Source organism: Stegodyphus dumicola, chromosome 9 (genome assembly GCF_044657685.1).
Source record: "Stegodyphus dumicola isolate Sdum_Otavi_A_Nest chromosome 9, ASM4465768v1".
In the NCBI taxonomy this organism is placed as follows: Eukaryota; Metazoa; Arthropoda; class Arachnida; order Araneae; family Eresidae; genus Stegodyphus; species Stegodyphus dumicola.
Genome location: NC_140776.1, coordinates 149,563,466 through 149,569,465, shown reverse-complemented (window position 1 = coordinate 149,569,465; position 6,000 = coordinate 149,563,466). Strand labels below are relative to the sequence as shown.

Below are 6,000 nucleotides of genomic sequence, written 5' to 3'. Positions count from 1 at the left end.
AATACTGGATGTAAAATCGTAAATGTCAGACGTAAAACTTCCTCTTTTGCATGTCGAGTTGATTTTAATATTATTTTCCACTCTTCTTATTTTTAATTTCCCACTGTAAGAGAATCCTACGACAATCATAAAGCCCTTACTGAAACTTTCTTTGCACTGATGGAAACAGGTTTGTACAATTTTTTTCTCTTCGTTTTCTTAATAAACAGATTTTTTTTTTTTTTTTTTTTTTTTTTTTTTTTTTTTTTTTTCAGTCATTTAAGTAATCCCATGTTTCATCAATGGTCACATTGTATTTCGATTTATAGTCTGGTAAATAGTTTTCACACAGGGTGCTACAAATTATTCTGTGTTGAGTCACATGCCTCGGCGAAAACTGGTAAAATTATGTCTTTTTAGCATTTTTAAGTGCTAAATCTTGGCTGATTATTTATTTTATGTTGCTGCGAATGTATTTTAAGACTTTACAATTGATCTGTGCATCGGGGCATATTCTCTTGTTAAAATGATTTAACTTAAGAAACATTAAAAACAGTGCGTGCCTTTTTCGAGTATTCGTTTGGAGTGTTCTTTCCATCTAGAAGTAATAAGTGATCCTTTTTTCCTTTCCGAATAATAATTTTGCATATTTTGCAATTAGAAATATTAACATCATGTATTTGACAATGCTTCTGTATGATAGAAGAGGACTATTTTTCTCCAGAAAGCGCAGAAACATATCCTTTAATGCAGATATTGTTTACATGCGACATTTTAAAAATAGATTATATTTTAAAAGCAATAGACAATATTTCTCATTTCAAACAATAAGCTTTTGCCAGTTCAAAAACATTTGCTTTTTTTTTTAATTGTTTATCAAAATCTTTCTAAAAATGTGTAAACACCCTCTGTGATACGCATTTTAGTTCTTGATGAAACGATTTCTTGATATACATGGCTAAGCTGGCGAAAGCATACGTCTTTAATAACGTAACTTTTATATTTTTATGATGAACATAGAGTTAAGTACGAAAAGCGTGGATGAAAAATTGGTAGGCGGAAGAAGCAGAGAACTAATGTACAGATAATACCATGAAAGTCTCTATAAAACTGATTTAGTAATGATTTAGCTTTACTATGAATGCTTGTTTGAGTTTCATTTTGGAAATTTGAATATTATGATTGGCTGAAGCGTTATGTAAGTGCCTAGATCAGTAGCGTAAGATAAGAATGATGTCAGAATCATCCGTTTTGAAAGAATCATATCAGAATTATTAATTTTGCAGTATTTATTAACAGCAATTATTCGTTTATTAACAACAATTACTCGTTTTAGTAAAAAAGGGGGAATAATCATGTTACAATTGAGATTTATGGCACTATTGCTAATTAAAATTAGCAATTTATCTTGCGTACTTTTTTCTATCTTGCGTATAATTCAATGGATCGCTTTTCTTTGCAAAAAAAAAAAAACACCCATACGAAGAGTAGATGACAAAATATTTTAATTTCCTCGAATAATAAAACTTTCATATGCATACACAGAGCACTGCAGATAACAATATACCATTTCTAATACAATAGTAAGAATAAAGTACGAGAAGCCTAGTAATAAATTAATAGTTTATCAGCTCTAAGCTTAAGACTTGCTACAAAGTCATAAATCCTATAGTTCAACATTGTGTTCTTTATTTCGTCAAAAGTTAAGACACGGCACAAAAACCACCTTCTGTAGCTAAATATGATGTTAGAAATAATATTCTTTGGAGGAAAAAATGCAAATGTGTAGGCGCTCTCTGTGTTCTAATAATGCTGTAAGAATATGATTGTATTATTTTTCTATATTAATTTTTTATTGATTTTATTATTTTATACTATAAAAGTATGACAATAATAGTTTTTTCTAAACCTATTAAATTTTTTTAAATACATTATACGGTATCTCTCCCGCTTTCCTAGCGTGCCTTCGTGGTGTAGTGGTTCTGCACGATGGGCCGGTTTTCCAGAGGTCCGTGGTTCGATTCCCCGCGAAGGTGCTTGCTAATTTTTCATCTTTCCTGCTTCCAAAAAATACCTATTGTCTCTACAACATAAAAAACAGCACTAATTAAAGTCATCCAGTCAGCGTCGAAGTTCTAAAGAAATGATATTGAATAACTTATAAAGTATCAAACAAATTCATAAAATAACAATTTTTTTTTAAATATTCATATTTGTATTCGTCGAATTTCCGCAATAGCTTCTTTAATTCAAAATATCTTTAAAGGAGGGGCCTTAACTTTCACTGCTTTAAAACATTACGGATGAAGAACAATTATACATATTTAATAGTAAAAAATCTGGTTTACTTAACAGTTTACTTAACAGTATAGTGGCGCTAGGTTTACTTAACAGTATTATATTTCGTTCATATTATAAGTCAGAATGCACAAAATTTATATCATTTAAAGAATTATCTAATCGTTGCCACATGTTCTATTCAAATACTATAATAAAGCTAGAACTATGTATAAAATAAATTAAGCAAACAAAACAAAAAAGAAACAGTTTTCCACAGACGATTGAGTATTTCTCATTCAATTAATTCAGTTCTCACATCGCGACAAGGCAAAAATACATAAAAACTCAAAATATCTGTATTAAAAATTACGAAGTAAATCTTAAACGCTTATTTCCTCGAAAAAATTACAGAAAGGATTAAGCATGATTTAAATAATAAATGAAGGCGTTATCTTTGTTGTTGCGAAGCTAAGTTTCTCAAGATTGGCAACAAATCCGCTATCCTGCTGTTTCAAATGTAAACAAGAGCAATGGCCGCCATCAAAAACATTATTAGGCTTAGCGGCACTTAAACAATTTTAAAATTGTTGATAATTCTAAAAATATTGCATACAGATTTACCAAAGGCATAAAAACCTTAACCGGAAGATAAGAACAACATAATTCAATCATTTTTAAAGGAAAAAAATGTACAATTAACAAACATATAAGAGTAAAAAACTGAGATCACTGAGCCGGGTAACAGAGTGGATATATATATAAATATATTTATATACGTTTGGTGCGGCCGATTGCAACCGAAATACGAGGTGCACATCTACATGTTATAGTAGTCCTATATACAAAATTTCAACGTTCTGAGGCTACTCGTTTTTGAGTTATGCGAGATACGTACGTACGCACTTTGCGTACGTACGTATCTCGTATCTTTTTACTTCGTACAAGGAAGTAAAAAGACTCAAATCATAATGTATCCAGTTTGCCATACTGTAAGTGATTTCTGATAATTGTAATTCAATTCTAGCAGTATAACAGAATTAATTTTATAATTGAATTATTTCTTACAAAAGAGCTCTGACTTTTTCATTTTCGCAATGTGACTGACAGCAGTTTTCTGGGTGATCTTTCTTCCGACCCTTCCTGTATCTCTACGGATTATCATTGTTTCAGAGCACGAGTTTGTCTGGACGGACTATCATTTTTGGGGCATGAAAATTAAATACTCAAGACTTGATCAATTGGGTATAACGCCAGCAATAAACCCTATTAGAAAGCCCAGCTTACTTAATTCAATTTCTGCTAACAAAAAAGGAATTACTCGGATACCAGCAAAAAATATTTCAACATCAAACGTTTACAGTTGTCCAATGCTTTGTAAATCGCCATTGTCAGAAAAGCAAAATCACAGGGATCCTAAACATGAGAATCGTTTTTCAAAGAAGGCTCTGAAAACGAGAATGGCTGCTTTCTTTCGACACGAACGTTATCGATGAGGGCAGAACAGCACTCGGGGTCACAATCTGGTTAGAAACACCCTCCACCAATCCCGGAGTTACTCAAAAGGCCAAACAAGCTTATTTACGACAGCCGAGAGGAACCATTACGTCAAAGATAAAGGGAAACCATGAGGAGGGAATGAAATGTTTTTGGCCTAGCTTCCATCATCTCCCCTACCAGGATTCTACGCTTTACCCGCCGTTGATTGAAATCATAATAATTGTGTAAGAAAATGGATGATGAATAACGAACGAAAATTAGAAAGCGAGAGTACAGATAAACAACCCTGTCTCAATTCCAAATGACAAAATGTGCCTTTAAAATTTCGAATAAACCAGGAATCTGAATCTACCAAAAGGCAAATAAATATTGGGTTGGACAAAAAGTAATTTCGGTATTTTAGCGAGAAATAAAATTCTATAAAAATTTAAATAAATACAGCCTAAATAAATTGAATAAAAAATGACTGGATGACTTCCATTCTGATCGATAAGCTTTTTGCCATCTTTCTGGTAACTTCACGATTCCGCGCTCGTAGAATTTCTGGTCTTTATCAGCAAAACACTCAACCAACTGCGATTTGACGTCATCGTTTTTACTAAATATTTTACCATTTAAGGAGTGTAGACTTCGAAATTGAATGATAATCCGATGGTATAATGTCGGAGCTGTATGGGGATGCGACATCATCTCCCAGCCAAGCTCCAGTAATTTCGTACGTGTTGCTAAAGTGTGTGAGGCCTTGCCTTCTCGTGATGGAATACGATTCTAAACTTATTCTGAAGTATTTATCATTTTAGAAGTTTTGTAAACTTCAAAATAAATGATAATCCGAGGGTGCAAAGTCGGGGATATATGGCGGTTGCCACATCACTTCCCAACTAGGCTCCAACAATTTCGTACGTGTTGCTAATGATGTGTGACGCCTCGTACTGTGGCGGTAAAATATGATTTCTTTGCGATTTGACAATTCAGGCCTTTTCTCTTTGACTATTTACTTCAATTTGATAAATTGTTGGCAGCAAACAACTGAGCTGATCGTTTGGTAGCTTGGAAGCAGCACAAAATGCACACCTTAGTAATCCCAAAACATCGACAGCATGATCTTTTTTCTGGTGCAATTTAACTATCTATATGATTTGTGCTGATTTATCATACATGGGCCATTATTATCTTTTTCAATTTATGGTTCTTTTAAACGATCCATTATTTCATTACCAGTCTTCATTCGTCTCAAAAAAACAGTCGATTGCATTACGTTTGAAATGTATATCGCAAACATTGATTCGTTGTGTTAAGTGAATGTCTTTCAACTTATGTGGAGCCCAAATACCAAGCTTCTTAATGCGTCCAAGACATCTTATGTAATTTTCAGTTGTTGTGGATGATACATTTAACCTTTTTGCAATCTCTCGCTCAGTTATATCACGAGTCGATTCAATTATGGCTTTAATTTTGTCTTCATCCACTTCAGAAGGTCGGCCGGGTCATGTTCAAGTGAAAAATCTCCAGAATGAAATTTTTTAACCAATTCTGACACATACGTTCTAAGGAATCAACAACATAAACTTCGCGTTTCTCTTCGTGAGCCTCAGCCGCTTTCTTTTCTTCATGAAAGTTTAAGAAAAAAGAAAAAGAAAAAAAAAAAAAAAAAGAAAGAAAAAAGCCACGTTAAAATTGACCATAAACTAACGGCTGTAAAAAAAAAAAAAAAAAAAAAAAAAAAAAAAAAAAAAAAAACAGAATTTGTTTCTATAGCAACTTAAAAGTGTCATTTGCCAAATCTCAAAAGAAAATATATGTATATATATATAAGATTGACAGAATAATAACAAAACGAACACAAAGCTGTCTATTTATACAAACCGAAATTACTTTTTTGCCAACCTAATACAAATGGACAGCAACATGAAACAAAGCGGATAACAGCCAGCATATATATTCACTGACAACAACACTGTTACTGGATTCAAAACAGTTAACAAACTGAAGAGTCTTATAATTGAAAACTGTACCAGAAATTCCGTAAATACATGAAATTCTAAATAACCATTTTTGATCGATTTAATAGTAGCAACTTATTTCTTACATTATCAACAGTACTGATTAAGCAGTAATACAAAATGCAAGTTAAAATTGGCATGAATTAAGTCTAAGTTGTTTATCACGACAAAGTACTCATAAGCCACCAACTTCAGGAATGACAAGGATGAAAGGATGAACAGATAACGAGTCAACTCGTTC

At 32.5% G+C, this 6,000-nt stretch overlaps 1 long non-coding RNA gene across 1 annotated transcript in view; it reads right to left on the bottom strand.

Moving 5' to 3' along the window:
* Positions 1-1,476: 1,476 nt before the first annotated feature.
* Positions 1,477-6,000, bottom strand: part of LOC118205303 (uncharacterized) — a 473,901-nt gene continuing 469,377 nt past the window's right edge. The window contains exon 5 of the long non-coding RNA XR_015043230.1: positions 1,477-2,062. This is a non-coding gene — a long non-coding RNA (uncharacterized LOC118205303). The remainder of the gene's footprint in view (positions 2,063-6,000) is intronic.